The sequence below is a fragment of the Rhinatrema bivittatum genome, chromosome 2, assembly GCF_901001135.1.
Source record: "Rhinatrema bivittatum chromosome 2, aRhiBiv1.1, whole genome shotgun sequence".
NCBI classification, from domain to species: Eukaryota; Metazoa; Chordata; class Amphibia; order Gymnophiona; family Rhinatrematidae; genus Rhinatrema; species Rhinatrema bivittatum.
The window spans coordinates 596,413,136-596,426,891 of NC_042616.1; the positions used below are offsets into that span (position 1 = coordinate 596,413,136).

Genomic DNA, 13,756 nt, shown 5'->3' on the forward strand with positions numbered 1-13,756 from the left:
CAGACTTCGTGTACTGGCAGGTTTAAAAAAAGCTACTGCATCCTCCTGAATTCCATACAGTTCTTTAAGCTTCCATATTTCCTATCATTGATTATTGTAACAGCTTATATACTGGTCTCTCCCAATCATCACTGCATCCACTACAGTTGCTACTTAATTCAGCTGTATGTTTATTGGCAGGTTTAAGATTAAATGAACACATCACATCAACACTAATTGATTTACATTGGCTTTCTATCAATGAGCGAGTCAAATATAAAGTTGCAATGCTCATTTTTAAACTACTTACAAAGCAAACATGTCACTGGGCTAACGCCATACTGACATTTAATCACCCAAAAAGAGCCCTTCAGTCCTCCCAACATGGCCTTCTTGAAGTACCATCTTCCAAGGTTGCATGACTTCACATGACTCATGAATGTGCTTTTTCTATTGCAGGGCCTTCTATTTGGAATTCTTTTCCAATAGATAGATATCAGACAGTCTGATTCCATTAAGAATTTTAGAAAACAGGTCAAAACCCATTTATTCAACCTGTCTTATTGTTAATACCATTTCTCTATTCTTTTACTTCAATTTTTTTATTGCTTTTCTATTACCAGTGTCACATTGTCTGTCTATTCTAACTTACTTACGTTTTATATTTTTATTTTAAATTTAATGAATGTACCTTTTATTTGATTTCATGATTTTATTTTAATGTATTATTTTGAATGTATGATGTATTTTATTTGAATGCATTATTTATTTGATTTGATTTCAGGATTTTACTTTGAATGTATTTTTTTATTAATGTTTATATATGGTTTTTTTATGACTGTTCTTTTGGTCATCACCTAGACCTTTTAAGAGTTAGGTGATTAATAAATGTAAAATGTATTCACCCCTCATCTTGCCAGTACCTTGCCTTGCTCCAGCCTGTACCTAGTTCCAGTTCCTGTCCAGTATCCTTCCTTGCCTGTGCCTCTCCCAGTCTGTGCTCAGTACCTTGCCTTGTCTGTGTTTGTATTTAGTCCTAGTCCTCCAGCCTGGCTGGACTCACCATGATATACTGCTACAGCAATAAAGACTACTAATGCCCAGAATCCATGGGCTCAACCTGCAGGGGTGGGGGCTGGCTAGGCAGAAGACTGGCCCTTGTCTAGCCCAGTGACCTGCCTTTCAGTCCTACACAGCTCCTGAGGTGGTGTACCCAGATCCCAGTAACCTTGACAGAATCTGCCAGATCCTGCCCACAGGAGTGGTTACAGGACCCTCAGCCCAGCTGGTGAGTCTGACTTTAATTATCTTAGCACAGACCTGGATAATCATGTACCTGCCTCATCATTACCATATAATTTAGATACTGTGTATTATAACTGTCCTATCTGCCAAACATAGGATTACCCATTTTTTTCCAACCTGCTCACACCTCTTCCTTAATCCAATTAAGAGGAAAAGTAAAAAACACATAGAAGAAACTCACCTTAGGACCTATAAAATGCACAGCACATTCAGACACCATAGCTAGCCAGTCTGAGTTGAACTGCACCACTAATGCCATCACTGCTTCCCAAGTTAATTCAAGTTTTTTGCCTGTTGAAGCAAACTCTGATGGCTTATATGTATTGAATTTTATGTTTTAGCTTAAATGTAGTGTCTATATTGTGATGTTTTTATGGCTGCAACCTTGTAACCCGTACTGGACATGTATTAGTAAGAAGCGGGATAGAAGAAATTGTAAATACATCCATAAATACAAACATACAAGCTGTTAAGGAAAAGTATAGCCCAGACTATAAAATCCATAGCTGGTCTGGTTGATTTAAAAGGAAAGCACAGTCCAAACTGTAAAATCCAAGAGCTGTACTGGCTCTTTGAAGCCACAACTTGGCAGATTAATGTAAACACCACAGTCTGTGCATTCTGCCAAATTAAACCAAGATCTGTACCTGCTTGTAATTCCAGTTTTGACTATCAGGAACCCCCAGCACATCCTGGCATACTATAAACAAACACAAGGGTTTAAAATTAATCCCTGCAGAGATAAAAACTGCTTCGTACCAAGTTCTGTGCACAGCCTTCCCAAGTAGCACAACTAAGGAAGCCATGATTAGTCAAAGAAATCTTGACTTTTTACTGAAAAAAACAAGTATTCCAGGATAATCCTGGGCTGATGAAGGTGTCAGGTAATCCTGCTCCGACATGGCTACTTCCCTAAGCAGCAGGGGCGGATTAGCCTATCGGGGATCGGGCATCCCCTGGTGGGCCAATCCCACTAGTCATGTGGTCTTCATCTCAGCTCCTGCTGAGATAAAGCCATAGACAAGTTCTGTTGCGGGGTCACGACACCTGACGTGGGCCAAGGGAGGTGTTGATGGGGTTACAATGGAGCCCAACGTGTCACGACCCGAGGGAGGTCTTGGTGGGGTTGCGTGGCCTGAGGAAGGTCACGGTGCAGCCATGACAGAGTCCAACCTAACGCGGCCTGAAGAAAGGCTTACAGGTTTGGCAGAAAGGCTTACAGGTTTGGCGGTTGCAGGGCCGCTTCCTCCCACTTCCCCTCCAGCAGTAAATGAGCAGCATAGGCACGACCAAGGCCCAGAAGAAAGGACGACGACTGAGATGGGTATGTATATGTGTGTGTGTGTGTGTGTGTGTGTGTGTGTGTATGAAAGAAAGCACCAGCATGTATATATAAAAGAGAGCAAGCCTGAATATGGGCATAATAGTGAGCTTGCATCTGTGTATAAAAGAGAGAGAACCTGAATATGTGCATGAGTGAGCCTGCGTATGAAAGGCAGCCTGAATATGTGCATGAGAGAGAGAGCCTGTAAGTGTGTATGAGAGAGAGAGAGAGCCTGAATATGTGCATGAGAGTGAACACCATGTGTAGGTGAGAGAGCGCACCTACATATGAGGTACATGTATAAGAGTACCTGCGTGTGTGCATGAGAGAGTGAGAATATGCATGTCTGTATGAGTGTACCTGCATGTGTCCATGGGCAACAGAGAGCCTGCATGTATGTGTGAGTCTGCACATGTATGCCTGTGTGTGTGAAGGAGAGTGTTGCGCTCATTGGTCGCAGGCGGCTGCGACCTATGCTGCTCACCTCCTTTCTCTACACAGCTCCAAGTCTGGGCAGAATGGCGGCCTCCACTTCCACATGCCGGCCCTCATGGCATGTCCTGGACGGCGTGGGCGCTCCCGGCAGCCATATTTAATCCGTGATTACTTAGGCGTGCATGCACGTGCCTGCCATCCTTTTAACTAAGTCATGGTGGGAACCTCGGGGGCGCCCCCACCGCATGACGTCACCCACTCACGATACTTAAACCCAGCTGACCATCTGAGCTACGAGTTAGCAAGGAATCTCGTCCTGCTAGTTCCGCTACCTTGGGACTTCCTCACTGACTACTGGGTGACTTAGGTACCCGCTCCTCGGGGGCCTTGCTGCACTTAGGGCTATCCGCTTCTCGGAGAGCCATCTCTCTCTCTTATCATTTCAGTGAGTTCCTGCATCGTTCTCATCTACTCCTGCTGATCCTGCTCTAGTCATCCTCGGGGCTTTGCTACCTCTGCCTCTACCTTCCCAGTGTGAGTACTCTACCTTTGTGGCACGGATTCTTGGGTTACCCCGCTTGCGGACCACTACTGGATCCATCGTGTCTTGTGCATTCTACCAGTGGCTTCTGGCCTACCCCGTGCTGTGGACCACTACCGGGACAGCCAGCACAAGCAAGCCTAGATAAGGTATTCACCGGGACTCTCTGTTCTGCTGGACTGATCAGCTGATTCCATCCTCATCTGCTTGCTCTACAAGATTTGTTGCTGTACAATAAAGTTGTCTCTGTATCTCTGCTGAGACCTTGCCTGTCGGCGTAAGGGCCCACAGGGCTCCTCCCTGTGGGCGATGTCTTTGCTTGCTTCGATCCAAGGGCCCACTATTAAGTTCAAGACACACCGAACATAACAGTGAAAGAGGATAATGACTGTATGGCCTTCTTCACCCAAATCCACAACAATCTCTGAGAAATCAAAAGTTGCCAGGTATTTATTTATTTAATGGTTTGGTGAGCTGGAGATTTTTTAATTATTTATTATTTTAAATTTTGGAGTGTTATTTCATGTGTCTGCTGTTTTGAAATAGTTTATTGGTGTTTAGGAAATATTAGAACAAATTTATGTGACTTTTTAAATCATTAGGGTCCCAATATTGAAAGATGGCCATTTAAGTAACTTGGCCGGATATAACTTAACTTATCCAGCTAAATTACACGGTATATTCAGTGGCACAGCTAGGTCACTGAATATATGCATATATTTGTACTTAGGCATATCTGTTATAACCATCTAATGTAGCTGGTAAACCTATGTGGCTAAGACCGAATATTGCTACTTAGTTGCATAAGTTATGTGGCTAAGTCGCTCCACAACTTATACAGCAAACGTTTTAGTCATATAAGGGACTTATGTGGCTAAGCAGCAGCCACTAAATATAAGCGCATATTCAACAGCCGCTACTTAGCCACATAAGTCCTACTTATCCAGCTAAGTAGCGCTGAATGCACTTTGAATATTGGGCCCCTTATGTTTGTTGGCTGTTTTGATATATTCATTCTTTTCATAGTTTTAATATTGTCATATCTCTTGATTTTATTGCTTGATGTTTTGTGAGGGGTAATTATGTATGTTTTTCCACTGTTGCACTGCATAATACAGTCCCACTTGTGGTTACCAGAGCATATTTGTGAGCGAGAGAGAATGAATGAGCCAATGAACATATGTTTGAACAAGAGGACTATTTAAGCCAGTGGGCCTGTGAGTGAATATAAAAGAGCGATTGAGCCAATGAGCATGTGTGTGAGTAAGAACGAGTCGGGGAACATGTGTGTGAGCATACATATGAGAGGACGATTGAGCCAGTGAGCATGTGTGTGAACAAAAATGTGAGTGTGTGACACAGTGAGCATGTCAGAGAGCATGTGAACCAGTGAGCATGTACAAGAGATAACGTGATCTAGTAAGAATGTGTATGAGAGATAATATAAGGGAGTTTGTGAGAATGAACATGTGTGTTAGAGAGAGAGAGAGAAGAAAGTTGTTGTTGTGTCCGTCAGTCCTCGACGGCTTCGCCCCATTTGCCTCACCTTATTCATGGCTCCTCTCTCTTACCTGGGAAAGATGGCTACCGCCACGTCTATAAGCTGACCTCTCTGGTGTCCCCGGAACGGCTATGGTACAGCCTCCCGCCATTGCTCCTACCAGGTACCTACTAGGCTGCGCCCAACCCACGTCTTTGTACCACCCTTGGCGCAAACCTCAAGGGCGTTCCCTCATGCTGATGTCACGCCATCCTTCACTAGTTTGCTAGCTCTTTGAGTTAGCAAGGACTCAAATTTGTTCTTGTCTACGCTACTCTGCCGCTTCTGTGCTGCCGCAGGAAGCTCTCTCTCTCTGCCCTTTGGGGTAACTGCTAACCTGAGTACCCGCTCCTCAGGGGCCCTCTGCTTTATTTCAAGTGCCTTACAGGGAACAGGTACTTGCTCCTCGAGGGCCTGCTCTCCCTGCCTCGGTGCCTGTACCTTCTACAACGTACCTGTTGGAATCGAATATCAACAGCAAACACCTAGTGAGTACGCTAACTCTCAGTCTATCTCATCCACAGTATCTCCTCGCTGAGAGACCTGCTGCGGAATCTCCTGATGTCATCTAGGAGAGAAGGGCTCCCTCTGCCGAGGTCCCTGAGACTGCAACTACTGACTGCCTCACTACTGCCACCTGGTGGCTATCTTCAAGCTGTCTAATAAAGAATTGCTTTGTGTTTTGAGTAGTACGAGTCTAGCCCAGTGCTGTGGCTCCTCACGGGGCTCCTTCCCATGGGCATGGTCATCTCCACAGCACCCAAGGATCCACCAAAACACACGTAACCACAACAGTTGTGCATATCTCCCACCCCTTACTAATCCATGACAATCTCAGGGTGACTGGAATCTAAATTTCCGAAGTACAGAGAGCAGGGGATTTATTTTAGCTTTAATTTTAATTGGATGTTTGATAGGTCTGCTATTTTGAAATATTTTATCGATGTTTGGGAAATTTTTAAAAAGTTATGTTCGTAATCATTGGATGTTGTTTTCATCAGTTATTTTGAAATACTTATTCTTTTTATGAGTTTGGTTTTACTGTTATGATTGATGCTTTATATTTCTTGATGTTATTGTTTGATGTTTAGTGAGGAATGATATTTGTTTTTCCATTCCATACAGAGTCTGGCTTGTTGCGGTTTCAAGTTCATTTTTTATCTGCATGTTTCTATTTATACTTTATCATCTCTTCATTTTGTATTTGGTGAAGGTCTGTCTGTATTCTGCATGTGTGACTAAGATGAGATATTCTGCTAAGCAGTTGGTGGCCCCAACCAATTGGCAGGATGGAATGGGGGTCTACAGCTTTCTTTACTCACTGTTGGTCTAGAGTGTGCTGTATTTATTATTTAGGAAAAATGTGAAATTTATTTTGGAGATAATTGGGCTTAATTCTGCAAGATTTCAGAGTCAACCTGGCATGTTGATGCATGTGCTGCAGAGAAAGTACACAAAGGAGTTAGATACCCCATGGGCCAGTTTTGAAAAAATCCCCCGGGCTGATATTTTCCTGGAATCTACCCCTGCTCAACAGTTTTCTTTAGTCATGAAAAATGAATGTTTCCTTTAGAGCCCAACAGTCTCCACCTGCCTTTCAATCTGCTGAAGGATTTACATGCACTTTTTCCTCTCCTGCCACTTGCAGTTCCTTAGAGTGAAAACCAGGTCTTGTTGCTCAAAATCCTGCTGAACAGGAATACTAATGCTTTTCTTCACGCTTCAGACAATGAAAAAAATCTTGCAGTGCCATTTGAACAACCTGTTTTCTCTTCCCAGCCTAACAGAACAGCAACCTCATTTGAGATACTACAGGTCTCTCCTCTGCTTCTGTTCCAGGAGAAGCAATGTAAGCCAGCATGCCAGAAGGACATGGTTCTCACCAACCAGCTTCAGGGTAGCACTGTTTTCGATGTCCTATGCCAGAAAGGCGCTGCCCCAGATGTCTAGCACTCAGGGGCAGGCACTATTTCAAATGCTGAGCACCCAGGAGGCAGCACTGTTTCAAACTGAGTGCCTGGAAGGGGCTGCTGTTGATGATATCCAGTTCTCAAGTAACCTGAGCTTATAGTCTAGTTCTCAAGCAATCCCGCGGCAGCGGTCCAGTCTTCTGGTAATCGTGTGTTGTCAGTCTGGCCTTGGCACGGTCCTGAGCCTTCAATCCAACACTGGAAGCATTAAGCGCCCAAAGGGTGACGCTGTTCTAGACATAGAGCGCCCAGAAAAGGGCACTGTTTCAGACTCTGAGCATCCAGAGGGGGGTACTATTCCATACATCCAGCTTTAGACACATCCTAACTTGTCTATCCAGTCCTGAAGAGAGACCAGTCTAGTACTTCTGAATCACGTACCTGCTAGCCTAGCTTCCATGTTAAATGGGATTCTGGAGGAGAGGGCCTTGAAGGGGGATACTGTCATAGTTTCACCTACCATGCAGCCTTGCCATGCTCTGGTCCTGTCTGACACTTCTTTGCCTGCAGAGGCTTTGCTAAGCTCCTCTTCACTGCTCTTACCACACCCAAGTCTCAGCCCTAAGTAACTCGGCCTTGCCAGAACCACCTTACCTCTTCATGAAGTCACCCTTGTCTCTCTGACCTGGCCCAAGATCCAATAAAGCCTTTTTTTACCGATCCTTCTCTTCGTGTTTATCGCTGCTAGCCATCTTGGATCGGCTTCTGCTTTGTTTCTTGGAACCACTTTAGTCTTGTATCTTTGCTTGTGGCCTCCGGGCCTTATGCATTCTTCCTTCTTATCTTGAAGCCTATCTAGGGCTTACCTTGCCTTGTGGCCTCTGAGCCTTATGCATTCTTGCTCCTTGTCTTGCAGCCTACCTAGGCCTTTCCTTGCCTTGTGGCCTCTGGGCCTTCTGTCTCTTTAAACCTTGCTCTGCGGCCTATCCATGCCTTTTCTTGCTTAGTGGCCTTCAGGCTTCCATGTTCTTTGCGCTGTGTTGTCTTGCCTAGTCCATGTCTAGTCCTGTCTGTTTAGGATTGGCATGCCCAACCTATTCCTGTTCCTGGAATTCACCCCTTATCTTGCTATTCACCTCTTATCTTGCCAGGACCTTGGCTTGCCCCAGCCTGTATCTAGTTCCAGTTCCTGTCCAGTATCCTGCCTTGCCTGTGTCTCTTAGTCCGTGCTCAGTACCTTGCTTTGTTCGTGTGTGTTCAGTCCCAATTCTAGCTCAGTGTCCTACTACAGTAACCGTTCTAGTCTGCACAGCCTCTCCAGCCTTGCTTGAGCCTGTCCAGCCTTGCTCCAGCCAGTTCGACCCTATTCCAGCCTGTCCAGATTCACCATGATATACTGCTGCAGCAGCAAAGACTTACTGGCCCCCAGAACTCAGGAGCTCAACCTGTAGGGGAGGGGGCTGATTAGGCAGAAGACAAGCCTTGTCTAGCCCAGTGTCCTGCTTTTCAGTCCTGCACAGCTCCTGGGGTGATGTACCCAGATCCCAGTAACCTTGACAAATAGCTTGATTCAAATGAAATGCAGAAATCACTTTTGGCAGAAACAACCCTGTTGTGGAAAAACTGTAGGTATAAAGAGTAATGAATCAGTGCTTGTAGCTCGCTGATTCTTCTAGCCAGTGATGGTAACTAGAAGCACCACTTTCCAAGTAAGAAACTTTAAAAGAAGCTAACTTCAAATGGCTTGTAGGTAGGCTTCTTCAGTTGTGCCAAGACAACGCTTAGAGCCCATGGTACTAATAGCTTGGTAACCAGAAGTCTCATATGCCACAAACCCTTAATGAATTTTTATATCAGAAGATGGATGGAGATCGACTTTCCATCCACTCGAGGATAGTACGCTGCCAAGGCACTGAGATGCATTTTGACAGATGACGTACTGAGGCTTGAAGAGGAGAAGGATAAGTATTGAAGTAGATTTTTTTGGAGCACACGTGAATGGGTTCAAAGAGCCTGCCTGACACCAAAATGAAAAGCATTTTTATTTATGCTCTTCTGGTAGACAGCTTCTTGGCTAAAATCACAATGTTTTCAAGTTCCTTAGAGGTTGATCTGAAACATATGTTTCATAGCCAAACAGATCCCCTTAATTTGGAAAGAGTTTGTGTGTGCACCCCACCCCCTGGTTGACACATTTGTCACCAGCATTACAGGATGACATAGAATTTGGAAAAGAGCACCTATCTCCAGGATGTCTGGATCTAGCCACCAAAGACAGCCATTTTCATCTCCATAGTAACCTTCACAGGGTGCAGCAAGGACTGAAGCAGTTAATCCCACTGGGTGCAGAAGCCATACTGGAGAATTCTCATATTGAAGTGTGACATGGGGACCAAATACACCACTGCCACCATATCCCTAAGGACAAACAGAATTGCTCGGGTTTCAGACCAGTGTTTGAAGACAAAACACCCCATCTGATGGGAAGAATGCTTTCTTCTCCAATGAGTCTGTCCATGCCCCAATGTTCTTGATTCTCTAGGTAGGAATGAGGTTCAACTTGGTAAAGTTGATATGCACCCTAGTAACTGAAGGAGTTGGATTGTCTTCTGCAGGGATTCCAACACCCCTGTTTGAGAAGGTCATATCACCAGCCAGTCATTTAGATAAAGATGACACAAAACCCCTGCTGACAAAGATGTGCCACCACTATTTATTTATTAAAACATTTCTATGCCACATTATCTAAAATTCTAGTGGCTTACAGGGAAAACACATAAAATATAAGTCATTTCATTAAGACCCTTGGGGCTGCTAAGAGCCCAGAAGGAAAAACCTTGCATTGGTAGAGGAATCTACCATGAACCTGAGGCATTTCCGATGAGACTAATGGATAGCTAATTGAGCATAAGCATCTTTCAGAGCCAGGGCGCACAGCCAGTCTCCCACATGGATGTAGGGCAGGATGGTGTAGAGGGTTCATTTTGAACTTCTTCCCCAACAGGTTTTCAATCTTTGTAAATCCAGGATTGGCAGGGACCTTTGTGTCCAGTTTTTTTTTTTATCCTGAGATTTCATCATTGTTTATATTACAAACAAAAATGGGAGAAAATCAGTGGAACAAAAATGAGTCATTTTTTCTACTGATTTTCCTTCCTGTTTTGTTTGTTGGGGGAATTAGGGTTGACCATAATAAATTTAAAATCTTTTTGTGGACAACGTGACCTTCATCCTGTCCAACCTAACAATGTCTTTGCCAGTATTAAATGCAGAGTTTAAGCAATATGGGATGGTATTAGGACTTAAAGTCAATGGGGCGGATTTTCAGACTCCGCGAATAGGCCTACTTTTGTTTGCGCTCCAGGCGCAAACAAAAGTACGCTGGATTTTAGTAGATACGCGCGGAGCCGCGCGTATCTGCTAAAAACCTGGATCGGCGCGCGCAAGGCTATCGATTTTGTATAGCCGGCGCGCGCCGAGCCGCGCAGCCTACCCCTGTTCCCTCCAAGGCCGCTCCGAAATCGGAGCGGCCTTGGAGGGAATCCTCTAACGCCCTCCCCTCACCTTCCCCTCCCTTCCTCTACCTAACCCACCCGCCCGGCCCTGTCTACACCCCCCCTTACCTTTCTCCGGGGATTTACGCCTCCCGGAGGGAGAAGTAAATCCCCGCGAGTGAGCGGGCCTCCTGCGCGCCGGGCCGCGACCTGGGGGCGGGTACGGAGGGCGCGGCCACGCCCCCGGACCGCCCCGGGCCGTAGCCACGCCCCGTACCCGCCCCCAAAACGCTGCCGAAACGCCGCGACAACCGGGCCCGCCCCCGACACGCCCCCGACACGCCCCCCTCGGAGAACCCCGGGACTTACGCGAGTCCCGGGGCTCTGCGCGCGCCGGTAGGCCTATGTAAAATAGGCTCACCGGCGCGCAGGGCCCTGCTCGCCTAAATCCGCCCGGTTTTGGGTGGATTTAGGCGAGCAGGGCTCTGAAAATCCGCCCCAATATGAATAAATATGAAAAATTAAATATTAGTATTTCAGAATGAACTGTGGATGATCTCCAGACGAACTTCCCCTTCCACTGCCCATGGGAGTCTTTAAAATATCTGGGAATAAAAATAGTTCAGGATAGACACAAGATGGCTCAAGCTAATTATATACCGTAAATTAATGAGATCTTTAACGACTGTCAAAGGAGAACATAACTGTTTCCTCCAAGTTGTGCACAAACACATAGGTGGTGACACCCCCCCCCCCCCACACACACACACACACACAGCAAACCATGGTGCATACAAGAAATCCCAATATTATTTGCAATATACTGTTTCATAGTACACATAGTTCAACTTGGCTTATAAAAAGTTGCACATAAAGGGGTAGATTTTTAAAAAAAGCGCGTTTGTGTACTTTTGTTTGCGCACCAGGCGCAAACAAAAGTACGCTGGATTTTATAAGATACATGCGTATCCTCTAAAATCCTGGATCGGTGCGCGCAAGGCTGCCAATTTTGGGCAGCCGGCGTGCGCGAGCCGCGCAGCCTGCCTCCATTCCCTCCGAGGCCGCTCCGAAATCGGAGCGGCCTCGGCGGGAACTCTCTTTCGCCCTCCCCTCACCTTCCCCTCCCTTCCTCTACCTAACCCACCCCCACGGCCCTATCTAAACCCCCCCACCTTTATCCATGGATTTACGCCTCCCGGAGGGAGACGTAAATCCACGTGCGCCAGCGGGCTGCTGGCGCGCCGAGACCCGACCCGGGGGCGGTTCCGGAGGGCGTGGCCACGCCCCCGGAACGCCCCAGGCCGAAACCACACCCCCGGCCGCGTCCCACCCCCAAAACGCCGCGTCGTTCGGCCCCGCCCCGACACGCCCCTTCCGAAAACCCCGGGACCTACGCACGTCCCGGGGCTCTGTGCGCGCCGGCGGCCTATGGAAAATAGGCGCGCTGGTGCGCAAGGCCCTGCTCGCGTAAATCTGCCCGGATTTACGCGAGCAAGGCTTTTAAAATCCGCCCGTGTGAAAATAGTTTTGCACACACAGTCTTTCAAAAATTTGAGGGAACATTGGTGGATAGGCACTAATATCGGTTGACTAGGTAGGTTAGCGACTATAAACGTTAATGCTTTGCCTTGCTTGTGCTACTTGTTTCTCAAGTGTTGCCCACAGAGATTCCAACAGTCATGCTAAACAAGATACTGAAAAATTGTCTGAATTTCATTTACAAACAAGTTTCCTAGAATCAAGTAGGATTATTTAGACCTCGAGGGCTAGAAGGATTGGAGAGCTTAAAGTTGAATTTTATTGTAAAAGCAGTGCAACTGCAGGCTATGATGGAATGGTAAGTGGATGTTAAAGTGAAGCCATGGGCAAGTTAGGGGATATCCCTATAAAACGTTTTATTCATGGATTCTACAGGGGATACAGATTCCTGAGTCAACTGTTAACCCATTTACAAAGTTTACCCTCCAGATTTGGAATTTGACAAGAGCCAAATCATTCTCTAGGGGGCAGTATTTGCCTCATGCCTATCAGATGCAAGGGGACGTCTCTCCTAGAGAAGGTGAGGGCGTATTTAAAAAAAAGATATTGAGCCTATTAAGGGATAAAATTAGGCTTATGGATTTTGCATCTTTGAAAGACAAATATAATTCGGCACACACTGATTTGTATACATATTTCAGTTATGGCATTATGTGGAATACAGAATAGGTATACAACATATGTTAAAGCAAATCAATTCTGGAGAAGTTGTGTGATACTTGTGGATCAATTAAAAGTTTAATAACAAAAATATTACAGTTTGGTCTATCCTTTCTGAGGGAAAGATGAAGCACGAATAGCTTGGGAGCAGGAGTTCAATTGCAACATGGGAGTGTAAAACTGGAAGAGATCTGATGGGGTTTTGCTAAGACTTCTATTTCAGTTCAGTTAGCCGAAAATATTTAAATGTTATTATATATGGTATTGTACACCACACAGATTGCAAAAATATGTATGTATCTGTATCAGATAAATGTTGGAAGGAGTATGGGGAAGATGTGACCATGGGGTATATAATGGTGGTTTTGTAATGTTGTTGTTCCCTATCTGAAGAAAGTGCAGAAGCTTATCCAGAAAATTACTCACATTGATGTAGAATGAACCCCAAGTTTTTTTCTCTTCATGTCTGGTGGTCGGGATCCCATTGAATCTTAATAAACTAAATTACCCACATTTTTAGATAGCAGCACATTGAGGAAGACAGCATTCTCTTAGCATGATCGCACTGTATGAAAAACTTTGGGGAGTTTATCTGATGAAAAAGTTAACTGCATAAAGGAGGGACACCATTGCTTCATTTGTACATACCTGGATGAGGTTTGAAAGTTGAGATAAAGACTAAATTAGATGATGGACTCGGGGACTAACGGCAGGGGGAGGGGGTGACTTGCCTTTGCTTGTACTTTTGTATTTGTATTTGTTCATTTGATTATGGATTATTGTGTATAAGTTAAAGATTACATTTAAAAAAATAAATAAAAGCAGTGAAATTGGAATCAGTTCAGAGAGAGGCTACTAAAGTGATATAAGATCTGCAACACAAACCCTACTAGGAAAGAGACTTGGGACACTCCAAACATACTCATTGAAGAAAAAAAAAAAAGGTAAAGGGGAGAAGTGATAGAAACATTCAAAAATTTGTCAGGCTTCAATAAAGTTTAAAAAATTCTAAAGTCCACACTTTTGAAG

General features: G+C 45.1%; 1 protein-coding gene across 2 annotated transcripts in view; it reads right to left on the bottom strand.

The window, feature by feature from the left end:
- The window catches only part of ABHD3 (abhydrolase domain containing 3), a 100,068-nt gene that overhangs the window by 48,645 nt on the left and 37,667 nt on the right, over positions 1–13,756 (bottom strand). The gene's annotated exons all lie outside the window — the stretch shown is intronic.